A 15,280-nucleotide genomic window follows, 5' to 3' on the forward strand; every position below is an offset into this window, starting at 1 on the left:
TCTTTCCATGTTTTGATTTCTTAGAACAGAAAATAGGATGGTGATGTCAAACCAAGTGAGAAAAGTAACATTTCCCTGAAGCATGTAAGAAAGTTATGGCTAAGTCAACTAGACTTCAATAAAATAAGTTTTTAAAAAAGAAAGATATGGCTTGGTGACATGTGGCTACCAAACCCAAAAGGGCTGAAATTGACTTGAGTATGTTCCCTAAGGGCTTGGCTTCTTTCCAGGGTGCTGCAGGGACCACGAGCTTTGTCTTCAGAGTTTGCCCTTGACTCAAGCCCCAGGCTGGCCCTTCCAAGCCCCGCCACTGTCCACAGACCACTCGCTTTCTTGGAGCTTCGGTCCCGTGTCTGTAAATGCTTGCACCAGCCTGTGGTCTTCTGGACTCAGATAGAGCAAGGCGACCAGCACTGTGACTGTTACGTGGTAAGAACTCAGGACCTGGGGGCTCTTACGGTCCCACCTTCCGGTCTGTCCTGCCTGATTCGGGGAAGGTAACACCTGGAAGCCAAACCATGGCCGCGCCTCCTGCAGAGCTCCCGCCTCGGAAGGAGCGCGCCTGGTGGGCACAGGCCCTGCAGGGGCGGCCTTCTGCAGCTCCCACTTGGAGGCAGGGGAGGCCGGTGGGCAGAGAGCTCTGTTCCAGCTCTCAGCGCCCTTCTCCAGCCAGCACCGCTGACCTGGGGTTCCAAAGCAAGTCATGCGGAGAGGTGGGAGGCGTCTAGGAGACGCTTCTTTTAAAGTGGGGCCAGGGCGGAAGAGGCGGGACCGGAGAGGACTCAGGCTAAGCTGGCCTGCCCTCCCCAGCCCGGGATGGGCCTCTGTCCGTGCAAAATGTTTGCTTTTTAATACTGGGTCATAAGGTGGATTTTATTTGAGTTTTTCAGATTATTTGGTCTTCATTTTGTGAGAAAGTCATTGTGTTTGCCCTCCCAACAAAGTCACTTCAGGTTAAGGAAAGGAGAGCGGTGATGCTGAAGGAAGGAGGGTCAGCCTGAAACCCTATAGTCCTGCATCCGCATCCACAGACACACACTGACAGACACATGGACACGCAAACACACACAGACACACACAGACACATACAGAGACACGGACACAAACACACAGACATACAGGTAGGCACAGAGACACACAAACACACCCGGACACAGACACACAGACACGCACACAGGCACACATACATGGACACAAACACACACACACACAGGCACACGGACACACACACACACACACACACAGACGCACAGAGGTACCTAGACACACACACACTGAGACAGAGACACACGCAGATAGATACAGGCATACAGATAGACACAGAGAAACACGCAGACACACACACGGAAACACACGCGCACGCACGCACACACACGCACACACGCGCACACACGCATGCACACGGCCGAGCTGGACTCGTCCCACGTGCTCCGTGCTGTGGGCAGCAGCATCTTCTCTCTCCTCCCCTTTTTATCAACAAAATCCCAACAGTGGCAGCCACACCCCAGGTAAGCACGGTAGTAAGAACCACAGGCAAAACAGCAACAAACCCCACCTCCCCCCACAGGGCCAGCAGAAGCACCTTTCAAGAGAGCAGGTCTGCAGGAAGTTTTCCAGGCCCATTGCAAACTCTTTACTGCTCAGAAAGCGCAGGGCTCACTTTCAGACACGTTCTTGTTTTGTTTGTTTGGGTTTATTTTTGCCTTCGTTCTGCAGGAAGCCTCACAGATATGACAGGGTGATTTAATTCGGTACAAACCTCGCCTCCCTAATTCTTAGAATGTAGATAGATACCACTACCGGTATTCTTAGAGTTACACAGCCTCCCACACCAAACCTAGCGAAGTGGAACCCACGTTTCATTGGAATCCCTACTTTTAGTTATTTGCAGGTTTTTCTTGACGACACAGGAAACCAAATGTGAGGCAGTGTTGTAGATATCGATAAATGGGTTTCTAGAACATGTTCAGTGGCTGGCAGAACAATACCTGGTTTCTATCCCAAAAGGAGAGAACGACCAGCCCTGACCCCTTGCAGGGGAGAGGGAGCCTCCAGTCCCACTTTTCCCAGGTGAACGGATTCACGACCACAGACTCTGGAAGACACCTCTGTGAAGGCACTGGAGAGAGCTCTCCTGTGTCCCAGCAGCCAGTCTAGAGCCAGAGATGACAGAACATGGTGGAAAGAAAATCAGTTTGAAAGAAGGGGTGACATTCGCCTGGATGTCTGAACCCACTGAGCTCTAAGCCCGTCTGGAGTAAGTCAGGCACCTTCTGCGTGAAGCGGGCAGTGAGCCTCCCGCACTGCAGAGGAGCCAAGTGCGAGGTCAGGGCCTCTTCCTTAAAGACTTCTGCTCCTCCTGGTACACTGACATCTAGCCCACCACAGAGCACACAGACCAAGCTCAGCCTTGGCTGAGCTTCCCCGACTCCCAGTCCATCTGCACCTTGAGCTGATAACAAATCATCAGCAAGTTCAGTTTTTTCTTCCAATCCTGATGTTTAAGACAAACCAGATTCCTGAAGGCCCTTCAAAAACACTAACCAGTTCATCCTTATAGCCCTCCTTTTCCCACCACCACCACCAGGATGTGCCAGCTGGGACAAGACTTGAGTAAATAACTTCTGAATGCCTGCGGGCACGCTCAGTTGCTCAGTCATGTCTGACTCTTTGCAACCCCATGGACTGTAGCCCACCAGGCTCCTCTGTCCGTGGGAATGCCCAGGCAAGAATAACTGGGGTGGGTTGCCATTTCCTTCTCCAGGGGGTCTTCCCAGGGAACAAACCCACGTCTCCTGCTTGGCAGGCAGGATTCTTTACCCTGAGCTACCTGGAAAGCCCTTATCCAACTTTTAAATAAGTTTCTTTAAAAAAGAAATTAATTTATTCATTCATTCCCATAACTTTCATAGAGCACTGGGCGGCACAATCCGCTGACAAGTAACTGTACTAAGATTTAGAAGACCTGGCTCTACCAGGCAAGCCACCCCAGGCCGTTTTCCTAACTTTCCTGTGCCTCAGTTTACTTCTCCCTAAAATGGGAGCCTGGGCAAGATGGTTTCCAAGGTTACACTGAACCTTAGCATCTGGGGACGCCATGCTTCTGCTCAGTCTACTCTGTAAGACACCACTGGATACAGCAGAGAGGCGGACATGCAAAGATGAGGTTCCGACTCATCCTGTTCACAGTGTCACTGCCTGGCTCTATTTCCAAACTTCCATCACAGGCTCTTTTGACTCGGCATCAAATTTCATCTTCCTTTAAACGTATGCGTCTCTTTGATGCGTAGAGATTCTTAGTCAGACGGGGCCCCCTTCTACTTGCACAGGATTGGACTAAGTATCTTTCCACTCACCTGCACATCACATTCCGTGGCCTGTGTCTCGTGGCAGCGGGCGCCAGCAGGAGTTCTCTCCACAAGGATGACTTTGGCCTGAACTGCCACGTTCTTGGGGAGATTCTACAATGTGGGGTGACTCCTGATCCATGAGGCTTGCCCTGCTCCCGATGTGCATCCATCCCCCTCTCCTGCCTCAAAAACAAACATTCTGGCCTGCAGCCCGCAGTCCTGGGATGAGAGACCTGGTTTGAAATCTGTGCATGTCGGACCCGTCATCATCCCAGCTCCTGCAAACAGGCTGCCCTCAGGCAGAACAGCTTTGCTCATCAATCAAGCTTCAGGGAAGTGGGTGGTTTGAGTGTGGGGCCCACTTCGCCGTGACCGAGCCCCTATGAAAACATCTGAGTGTGAATGAAAAAAAAAACTCAACAGTCTACTTTCCACGTCCGCTGCTGGAGGGCCAAGACAAGGTTTTATTTAAAAATAACTCCCTCCTCTTTCCTGAAAGCTGAAAGCAAGCACATGAGCTTAAAAAGAATTCCTCTTTCAAGATTTACTAGTGACTCAGATCAGAAAATACAGCTGTCAACGATGTCACATGCAAAACAAGAGAAATATTGCGGGATGTTTCTCAAGTATTCAGAACTTAGAAATGACCTATTTCTGATTTTCTTAAAAAAAGCCTCCTGAGAAGACGTCTCATGTGATTGTGAGGTATTCGGAGGGCAGTAAGCAAGTGGAGAACATGCATGTATCTGAGGCTAAGACAGGACACTGGGGCCGTGCTGTGCTCCGTCCCTCGGTTGTGTCCGACCCTGTGACCCCGTGGACTGTTGCTCAGCAGGCTCCTCTGTCCATCTGAGGCTAAGACAGGACACTGGGGCCGTGCTGTGCTCCGTCCCTCGGTCGCGTCCAACCCTGTGACCCCGTGGACTGTTGCTCAGCAGGCTCCTCTGTCCAAGGCACTTCCCCAGCAAGAATACTGGAGTGGCTTGCCAGCTCCTCCTCCAGGAGATCTTCCCAACCCAAGGACTAAACTCGTTTCTCCTGCATGGGCAGACGGGTACTTTACCACTGAGCCACCAGCGAAGCCCGAGACAGGATACAACACCAGTCCCTACAAAAAGAGACGCAGCTCATGGGATGAGTCAAGTTCCTTGCCTCAGGGCTGGAAACACAGCCCGACTGTAATCTGTGACTGGGGCAAGGCAGGTAATCCTCGAAGTCTTAGAAAAAAGAAAAAATACTTACATGTACGTTACACCTATGCACATACTGTATGTATATAGTGTATATTTACTTATAATCAATAATTATATGGACAGTCCATCCTAAAGGAAATCAACCCTGGATATTCATCGGAAGGACTGATGCTGAAGCTGAAGCTCCAATACTTTGGCCACCTGATGCGAAGAGCTGACTCACTGGAAAAGACCCTGAGGCTGGGAAAGATTGAGGGCAGGAGGAGAAGGGGACGACAGAGGATGAGATGGTTGGATGGCATCACCGACTGGATGGACATGAGTTTGAGCAAGCTCCAGGAGCTGGAGGACAGGGAAGCCTGGGGTGCTGCAGCTGATGGGGTTGCAAAGAGTCGGACAAGACTTAGTGACTGAACAACAATACATAAATATAAATAAAATGGGGCCAATTATATCTTCAACTCATAAAATTCTGAGCACTAGGACATTACAAGCAAACTTTCTATACGGTAAGCACAATACAAATGTAAAGCATTATTATAATAATAAGCATATTTATTCAAATACATGTTACCCTGTTCAAAATTATTTGATTTCTAGTCTAGCTTTCGTCCTTTAAAGAATGAGTTTTTAATTAATTCAGTTTATACATATTTCCTGTCTGAACTCTTCACATTTTCAAAGCTCCTACAAAAGTGACTGAAGAATACAAGCTTAAAATAACCTGAGAAATAGCAGAAATAGAACAGATAGATGATTTAAAAAGCATTTACCCTTTGCCCCAGCAACCCTTCTGGTAATGTCTCCTGCCCACATTTTAACTGACTGATGACGAAGGTTATCTGTTAAAGCATTATCTGTAAGACCAAATGATTGGAAACGACCAGGTGCCCATCAATAAGGGTGGTCACGAAACGTGGAGATGACAGCTGCATAGCGGCCTCCAGGGAAACCTTCCCTGGCAGACCCTTCACCCTGACGCTGGGCTGGACCCTGTGACCTGCTTGGGTAATGGAACATTAGCAAACATGCTGCAACTAGAGCCTTCATAAGCCTTTTTATATCAGGGCATAATCCTTCTCCGCGTTTGGAACCTAGTTACCGCGGGAAGAAGCCCGTGCTAGTCTCCCGGACACCAGGAGCCAGCGGCGGTGGACTCTCCTACCAACACGCAAGTGAAGCCATGCTGAGCCATCGAGGCCCAGTCAAGCCGCCAGACGGACCCGTTCATACCAGTAAATCCATGAAAGAAAAACTACCCGGCGGAACCCAGTCCAACAGCCCACTGAAGAACTGTGAATAAATAAAACCGTTGTTTTAGTTTAAGCCACTAGGTTATGGAGCAGTTTGTTACCCAGCGATAGATAATGGATCCATTATAATATTCTGCCAAACAATGAAATACTATGAAGGTAGCGGCTTACCCCTGAAGAGAGGAAAAGGATGCGCTGACATGCTAAGGCTCCAAGATGCACTGATAAATTCACAGGCCAACCGGAGAGCAAGGCTGCCTTTTATGTAGCAAAAAGCAAGATTTAAATAAATATATATATATATACACACACGCTTATTTTGCATGAATAGAGTCTGTATACATACTCAAGAAATTAACATACATAGTCACCTGTGTCTAGGGAGTAAAGGGGTGAACTGGGGGGACAAGGTGGGAGTGAAACTCATCAATAAAAACGTTGCTGATTGTTTCAGTGTGAGAACCATGTGGACCTATTACCTATTCAGAAATCATGTTTTTAAAGTAAAATATCAGACTAATCCAAGGTAGCAACGACAAAGATAGAAAAAGTAGACTTTCAAATTATTATAATTCTAGCGTGATGTCATCTGTCTCAAGTGTTCCTTTGAACCAGAATAACCCTCTCTCTGTAATGCACAAGGTGATCTGTAAGCACAGCTTATCTTCCCTGCTAGACGGTAAATGCCTTGGAAGGAAGGACTGTGCCTCATGCATTTCTGTTTCTTCTGAAACTGGCAAGAACCATGCAGGGCACAGAGCACGTTCCTCATAAACAGTTGTTGAGTCACAGAAACAGATAACACTCTGACATCCCCAGGGTCTCCCTTGTTAGTGCTGATACGTCCTCGAAGGTCTTCAGCAGCCCAGCTTTCCTGCCTGCACACAAGCTCCACACACCAGCTCTGAAGAAAATGGTGAGCACCCATCGTATTTGGGGCCAGCTTCTCTCACCAACTTACCCTGAGCCACTGGGCAGGGTATACCTACAAGCTAAATTTGAAGGCCATGAAAGGAGAAAAAGCAAAACAAACTCCCCCATTTAGAAAGAAAACAACAACACCCATAGAGGAAGTCTAGAAAAAGAAAGATCTTTTATTATTTCTCATCAGTAACAAATTTCACTTCTGTGGTTGAGTAAGCAGCAACCTGCAGCAGACTAAGCCTGCAAAGCCAGGTCCAGACAAGCCAACCGTGGGGATGGGAAGCCGGGCCCACCCCAGGCCTCCAGAGAAGCCGGCGCTCAAGCCACCATGAAGGGTTTGTCTGTTCCAGTCTAGTGTTTCCAGGAAAGAGAAGGCCACAGCTTTCTGCATAACCCGATTTGGGGTTTGACAGTTCTCACTGGAGCGCGGCCCTTACTTGGAACCTGTAGCTCTCCTCCTGGCCCTCGCCTCTGCCCCTTCTGACATGGGTCCGCTGTTTCCGGTCTGACCCTATGAAAGCGTCACCTCTTCAAGGAGGAGGTCTGAATCACCCGCTTCCCTGTGTTCACATCCTCCTCTCCAGATGTGCTCGGCCAACCCCTGGGGCCTCCTGGACCGCACCCTCCAACAGCACCCTGCCGTGGCCTTGGTGCCTGCACTCCGCCAGCACAAGTGAAGATAAAAGCGGTGAACAGGCAACAAACAGAAGGCGGACCGCCTGGGCTGAAGGGCACACACCATCCTCTCAAGACAGCCAGGGCAGCAACGTCTCCCTCCCGCCAGTTCTCAGCATCTCTGCTTCTCCCACATCAAGTAATTCTGATTCCTGGGCTTCCATCCCTGATTTCATGCCCCGGTTTGTGGATTCACTTCACTGTTCTCGGCAACGCTGCACTTTCCCCACAGCTATGACACCAGGGACTTCGTCACCGCGGGGAATCATCTTAGAAGGTTCCGCCAGGTAAAGAAAGCTAGGAAGTGAGGCTGACAAGCTAACACGCTGCTATGCTTCTGCCAAGAGAGCAACAAGCGCTGGTTATGCGCCAGCTGTGTGTGAGCAGGTGAGTGAGACGCTGTCAAGAGTAAGACATCACCTCTGCCGCTTAAGAGAGACACGGGTGAGATGGCATTTACAACGGGAACGTGGGCTTGGACGCACAGAGGTCACCGACGGGCCCGGCAGGTGTCAGCCGTCAGCCCAGGTAGAACACAGGCCATGGAAACGGCAAAGAAGGAGAATGAGCAAGATCCTCAGAGAAAGGCTGAAGGCTGATTCCTGGGCACAGGGGAGAAACGCATGCCACGGGATGCTTTCCGGGTTTCAGGTCTTGAAAGAAGGAAACTTGTACCACTCCTCACAGAGGCAGAAGGGAGGTGGCTATCCTGAGGACACCCTGAATTTGGGGGAAACAAGAGGAAATTTAATACTCAACTTCAGATGGGCAACCAGAATTGGGAACGCAGCTTCATAATGGAAGTCATGAAAATAAAAGCCTTTGTGGAGGAGCAAAGACACAGAGCTGAGCGCCAAAGAATTGGTGCTTTGAACTGTGGTGTTGGAGAAGACTCTTGAGAGTCCCTTGGACTGCAAGGAGGTCCAACCAGTCCATTCTAACAGAGATCAGTCCTGGGTGTTCATTGGAGGGACTGATGCTGAAGCTGAAACTCCAGTACTTTGGCCACCTGATGCCAAGAGCTGACTCATTTGAAAACACCCTGATGCTGGGAGGGACTGGGGGCAGGAGGAGGAGGGGACGACAGAGGATGAGATGGCTGGATGGCATCACCGACTCGATGGACATGAGTTTGGGTGAGCTCCAGGAGTTGGTGATGGACAGGGAGGCCTGGAGTGCTGCGATTCATGTGGCAAAGAGTCAGACACGACTGAGCGACTGAACTGAACTGAACTGAATTGAAAGACACAGAGGAGGAGGAGGGCTCAGAGGCAGCGGCAGGGCAGGCTTGTTCATCTTCGTAGAGACCCCAGCAGGTGAGCGTGGGCCTGGCCCCAGTAGGAGCTCCACAAACGCGTTGTAACTGTTTGGAGAGGGGAGAGTAACGCAGTCGTCAGAAAAGTGAGAAGAAAACCAGCAACAGAGCCCAGTCCCATCAAAGGAGAAGAACTCAAAGACGGTCAAGGACGAACACGTCGTGCAGAGTGACAGGATCTCCTGCAGACCCAACGCCACGCCAAGGGTCCAGGCTGCCTGGTCCCTAACAGCGGCTGGGTGGGCCAGCCCACGGCCCAGAGGACCACAGAGCCTGCACAGACCCCCAGGGTGGCGATGCCTTACTTGGCATGAAAGGAACATCCCTGGGATTTATAATATTTTCAATTTACTACCTGCGCTGTGTCAATTTGACTATGAGATCTGGGAACTTCGAATGGAAGTCTGAAAGGAAGCGGGATGTTCCGGCTTGCATGGACTCCACCAACACTGTTTACTCTAATCTCAACTTTGGAGAGAGGAAAACTGGAATGAGAATCACCTTTATTTCTTAAAAAAAAAAAAAAAGACTAACATTCAAAGACCCTGGCAGTTGACTAAACACCCAAAGGAAGGTTCTTGATTAAAGGGACTCTTGACAAGAAGCCTGAAGGTCTGGGTAAATATCCCCATCTGGTCTGGGGCCTGCCACCTGGCCCTTTACCCGCCTGCTCCGTGATGGGTTTCAACCGGCGGATTCTGCTTTATTTGTACCAGTGGAGAGGCCACCTGTCGTGGACTCGACTCTCGCATGAAACAAAGTGAACATTTCTTATCTCCGTGCTGCCCATGTGATTTTTTAAACACAAAGCACTCCCTTCCACCTTGAGCAGATTTAAGAAATGCTGACTCTGAAGAACAGGTATAAACAAGGCAATCTTTTGTTTATGAAGACTGTTAACGACCCACTTGTAGAAGGACCCCTCCTGTCCCCGGCACTGGTGAATTAATCCATCCACACTCTTTAGCTCATTTCCCTGGCTGTTACGAGCTAAAGTGGAGAAAAAAAGGTTTTACAAGGGGGACGTGGTGTATTTGTGCTAAAAACAGGCACCACACAAATCCAGACACAGAAGCGAAAAAGAATTCCAGGTGCAGGGACCAGTGTAAGCGCAAAGGGAGGAGGAGGGGGGCGCCTGGTGGGGGGCGTGTGGAGGCGGCGGGCAGCGTGGAGGGGGCACGTGGTGTGGGGGCAGGCGGCCGGCGTGGAGGGGGCACGTGGCGTGGGGGCAGGCGGCCGGCGTGGAGGGCGGGGGCGGCCGGCGTGGGCTGAGGACTTGCAGCCACGAAGGCTGGAGAGGGGGTTATTCTGCAAGAGAGCGCAGCCGTCCAGTGGGGGAGGCCGGGCTCTCCGGGAGCCGGGCCCCGGGGAAGGACCGATCCAGGAGAGGAAAGGTCGCAGGGTGCCCTGCAGCGCCGGGACAGGGAGGGGCACACGGAGAGCTGACACCACGGGGACCCCCGGCCCCAAGCCCCTGGTCTCACTGGCGGCCGCAGTCTGGAGGCACCGGGTCTCCTGGAATCGGTGTCCGTTTGGATCCCGAGTCCCGCAGTCCTCAAAAGTCTAGCGTTTCCTTTTCCCCAATACACTGTCACCCCGGTAAAAGGTGGAGGTCCCTTTAGGCAAGGCTGGGAGACAGGTTAAGAGTATACATTTTGGGGGAGTGCAGCTGGGTCCTTCCTCAAGGGGAACCAGCCTCCCCTTCATTCAAGGGGCCCTGGGTCTATAAATTGGCCCAGGTTTGAGAACTGATTGACGGTCCATGACTCTTCATCTTTATGATTCAAGTCTGACTTCTGTTGACTAGAACTGACTTACGACCTCGACCTGCTCTGCTTACACAGATCAAGTAAGCCTTCAGGAGCCTGCCCACAGCTGTCACGTCTAGAAAGACGGTGAGGACAGAGGCGGAAGTGGAGGAAACGAGGCGCAAGGGCGGGGCGTGGACGACGGTGGGAAGGTGGCCGAAGCCGGCTGGGACGCGGGGCCAGAGGCAGGCGCGCCAGGGCGAGGGGGCGTCTGGCAGAGGAACAGACTTAGTAGGAAATAGTGGGGAGCCCCCCGGGGCATGTGAGCAGCAGAGAGCGGTGAATGTGGGATGGAGACGGGGGCTGAAGGTCAGAGCCCAGGGGTTCAGGAACCACGTGCACACAGGCAGGAACGTTCAGGGGGTGGAGATGTGACCCGAGAAGCAGACAGCAGAAGGCCCGAGCCGGTATCTGGATTTACCCAGAGGAAGTGGAGAGGGGAGCTAGGAAGCTCGTCTCCGGGCCGCTCAGGGCGAGGGCAGGGAGAATACGGCTTGTGCAATAGACGTAAGAAGGTCCAGTGTTTCAGGAGAGGTGTTTCCTGGGATTCCAACTGCTCCAGCAGAGTAAGCCAGAGTGGCTCTGGATGTCCTCAGAAACTGGTGAGTAAGTAAGACAGCTGTTTCATGAGAATGATGAAAACAGAAGACCCACTGGAGCGGTGGGAGGGGTGGGTGGGGACAGGGAGCAGGGAATGAGGCGGTGGAGTTAGAGGCAGATCATCTGCTTAAAAACCATGGGGAGGAGACACAACGGTAGCCCAAAAGGAGCAGCAGAATTAAAGACCATTTACCCCATGATTTGGACATCCTAAGTACACTTGTGGACAGTGAAGGGGAGGTAGGGAAGATTCTGGAAGGTTCCGGAAGTTTCTGGAAGTCTGGGGAGCCCTGGAAAGGCCTGGACTATTGAATGGAGGACAGACGTAAGTCTACAGGAGGTGCTTCATGAAGGCCTCAGGGTTATGACCCCCTGGTAACAGCCTTGGTGGTGAGGAAGGGGCTCAGTGTGGACTCAGGCCCCAGAGAGAACAGTCTTTTATTCTTTCCAAAATAGTGAATGCAAAATTAGCATTGCATCTGTATTATCTTATTGTTGGCTTCAAATTTCATACCCGTGTTACACTTTCCCAGTGTGTTTGGTTAAAATTTGCTTAGCTGGTAACATTCTCATCAGTAAGGAGTCTGCAGCCAGCGGTCTGCACCCACAAACGTGTTCCCTTAAATGCATACTGCTCTTTTGTGAATGAGACACAAAGAAACTGAATTTCTAACTAATGCAAGATATTGGATTCACAGATAATATTTTATCTGGGTTCCAGTTCAGTCATATGTCTCAAAACGAGCTTATCTCCCCCTTAAGCCTTCTGCTTCCCTCTGTTCATTTTTTCCCCTGCCATTCAGAGCGGGTGGCAGGTTCTCGTTTCTTGCCATTCATTTCTGCAGGGCTCCACGGAATAAATGGGTGGCTTCTTGCTGAGCCTGGCTTTGAAGGCCGGGCCCCGCCTGTCCCCCCTAACCCTAACCCTAACCCTAACCCTAACCCTGTAGCCCACACGCTCTCTTCTCACTTGCAGTCTCACTGTTCTCTGACCTAGTTCCGAATTGCCAGTTCTTGTCTTTACTTCTCTCCACTTGGCCCCAAACATCAAGTCCCAGGCTCAGACACTTCTCTGTCCAGAAACCGCCTCTCGAGAGCGCCCTGGCCTGTTTGCTCTGCCCAGTCCTTCAGCTCTGGTCTTCTGCACCCACGGCGGTCCCTGCAGGTGGTATCCTCTGGGCGCGTGCATGCTCAGCCACTCAGTCGTGTCCGACTCTTTGCGACCCCATGGACTGTCTCCCGCCAGGCTCCTCTCTCCATGGGATTCTCCAGGTGAAAAGACTGGAGTGGGTTGCCATTTCTTCCTCCGGGGATCTTCCTGGCTGAGGGATGGAACCTGTGTCTCCTGCACTGGCAGGCAGATTCTTTACCACCGTGCCACCTGGCATTCTTTACTTCCAGTTTTAAGCTGACTGTATATTTTAAGTGGTCACCTCAATTCTTCACTAAGACTCTTTCTGGCCGAACACTGGAGCTTTGGCTGTCCCTTATGGTCCACATCTTAGGGAGTATGGCCTGATTTCGGTCCTTTACCGCGTGCAGTGAAATCAGTAAATGACGAGAACGATGGTGCTGACAGGTAGAGTCTTTTTCTCCTGAATGTAGAATAGCGAGGTACATGGTGTTACTCTGCCTTGGCTACAGTCTCTGCCTCTCTCTGGTAATGACACGCCTGCCAACACAACAGAGCCATGCGGCTCAAAGGCACCTACAGAGGCCCCAGAGGGACGCGCTCACATCGTGAAACCAGGGGACAGACTGTCCTCAATTCTCCTGTCCCTACACAGGTTTTTATCAGAAACGTAACCAGTTTACTCTGGGGTGGGGCGGATTTTAATGACTATGATAGTAGAACACTGCATTTCTACTTGCCCTCTATTGTTACAGGAAACTTCTAAGGAGCCCTAAAAATACTGAATGTGACAGTTTTGAAGATTATGAGCTTCCCCACAGGAAAGGAGAAAAGGGAAGGAAGACATGATGGTTTCAGTGGGCGTAGGATTTAGGGGGTCCCATTTTAGAGATCAGAAAACCAAGGCCAGAGAGTGAGTCTCATGGTGACAAGGAGCCACAGGGCACAACCAGAACCCGGGCACCTTAGGCCTAAATCCCAAGCCTTATCAAGTACAGAGCACTGTCTTTATAAGAGGGATGGAAAAGTGTGGAAAGGAACTGCAAGAGAGGTGGGTGGGAGAGAAAGAACATATGGAAAATTCAAACCTGTTAACATCCATGGCCCATAGTTCATACGCTGCTCCTGATTAGGAAAGTGACCTAAATTCCTGTACACAGTGAAAGGGAAGAGGAGGCACACAGATTCATGCTGACTGTATACGTTACTTTCCCTCCCCAAGCTATAAAGGCTGGTTTCAGATTCCCACATAAAAATGCATGTAGAAACAGTGAAGCAGGCAAATCTGTTACTCTTGCAGCCGGTTAGTGACTCGGTGCTTTTCTTGGCAAATATTCAAATGTCACACGCCAGCATCACATGCTCAGTACTATTTCAGTCAGTATGACTTGTGTCAAAGTCACCTGGACTGGGTGATTGTTTGATCTTAGTATCACCAGCAGGCCTCGCACAACAGCCCTCACTGCTAATAAACTCGCAAGAAAGACTTCAGTTTAGGAAACTAGCATTTTCTTAGAAAAGGGAAAAAAAAAGCAGTTCTCAGTAAAAGATAAACCACAGAGCTACTGTGTTCAGTCAAGTTGTACGTATAAAACCACACACACACACTCTCTCTCTCTGTCTCTCAAAATAAAATTTAGGCTCTGTCTAATCCACAAAGGTGGGTAAGCATAGAATTCAGGCATCAGAACCAGAATCCTGCTCGTGGCTCCTGGACGTCGAGACGACACTGAGAAATGGCGGAGCTGCCTCTGGGTCACCCCGTTTGTTTTCCGTGCAATTCTAATTCCTGTAATTATGGAGCTGGTTTTCCTGGGGACACCAAGGGTTGACAGTCGTTCGCACAGAACAGACTGGTCAGAGACGGGACCTATTTCTACCTCGGAGTACAAGGAGGCTTCAGGCCCTCAGGGACAAGGACCCAACATGAGTTCAGATTTAAAAAATGAAAGGTGGGGGGCCTGGGGGAAAGCTTTCTGTCAGGTGGAGAGCCATCAGCAGAAAAATCAGGGATGAAAACCACTGAGACAGGTCAACGGCCGTGAGGCTGCACCCAAAGGGACGTGGGAGGCAGGGCGGGCCGCATCGCCTGCAAATGCCGTGTCTCTCTGGGGGAAGGCAAGAACAAGGCCGAGCTGGAAGGGAGAGGGACAGAGGGAGTGGAGGAGAGAAGCAAGGGCAGGGCAGGGCGCAGAGCCCGGCCTCCAGGCGAGAGTGGACCGCGCCAGGGCCCAGGTGTCGGGGAGACAGGCAGTGAGGAGGGAAGGGGATGGAGCCGGGCCCCATCTCGGAGGCTGAGGCACAGCCACAGCCCGGCTTGGGAGACGGGCCCACCCTCCTGCCTGCAGATTTCTAACACCACGGGGACAGTTGTTTTCAAAGCACTGGAAATGTAAACTGTGTAGTGGGAACTCTCACAGATCCCATGTTGCCATTCATCCACGTGTGTATTTTGAACGCAGAGGTTCAGAAATTGTGTGTGATACACTTCACCTTTTGAGTTCTGCCAAAACTTATAAAGAAAAAAACTAAAGCCAAGAGGGAAATTTCTAGCTGCCACGCTAACCAAGTTTGTCTGCTTTAAAAAAAAAAATCCTAAGCATATGACTTTGAAGATGGAGAAAAGGCGCAGGGACTCTTTTGAGGCTGGAAAAAGCGAAGAAGTGCATTCTCCTCAGCCCTCCTTACTTCTTCATTTGAACCCAGTGAGATCTGCATTGTATATCTGACCTCTAGAATGTAAGGTAATAAAGTTATGTTGGTTAAAGCCAAAATAAAGATCCTAAGCATAAAATAACACCTTAAGCTATAAGATTCATTTTTACAAATATTTCTTCACCAGAACCCAGTTCATGAAAACCATACTCTCTTCTTAATGAATTCTCTTATATACGTTACTGTGATGGTCTTGTGTGGCTCCGTGTTAGTCTTGACGTTTGGGACTTCAAAGGGCCCCCACTCCCTCCCCTCCCCTGTGATTCAGCAGCAGTGCTCCCGGGGTTGACGCGTCACACCACGTGCAAGGACACA

At 50.6% G+C, this 15,280-nt stretch overlaps 1 protein-coding gene across 2 annotated transcripts in view; it reads right to left on the reverse strand.

The window, feature by feature from the left end:
• BCL2 (BCL2 apoptosis regulator) overlaps window positions 1-15,280 on the reverse strand; it is a 192,888-nt gene that overhangs the window by 74,062 nt on the left and 103,546 nt on the right. The window contains exon 1 of one of the 2 annotated variants that reach the window (XR_009733377.1): window positions 3,357-4,192. The exons of the other annotated variant lie outside the window; for it this stretch is intronic. The gene's annotated coding sequence lies outside the window, so the exon portion shown is untranslated. Of the gene's footprint in view, window positions 1-3,356; window positions 4,193-15,280 lie in introns of those variants that run through there. 2 annotated transcript variants of the gene reach the window in all.

This window comes from Bos javanicus, chromosome 24, assembly GCF_032452875.1.
Source record: "Bos javanicus breed banteng chromosome 24, ARS-OSU_banteng_1.0, whole genome shotgun sequence".
Lineage (NCBI taxonomy): Eukaryota > Metazoa > Chordata > Mammalia > Artiodactyla > Bovidae > Bos > Bos javanicus.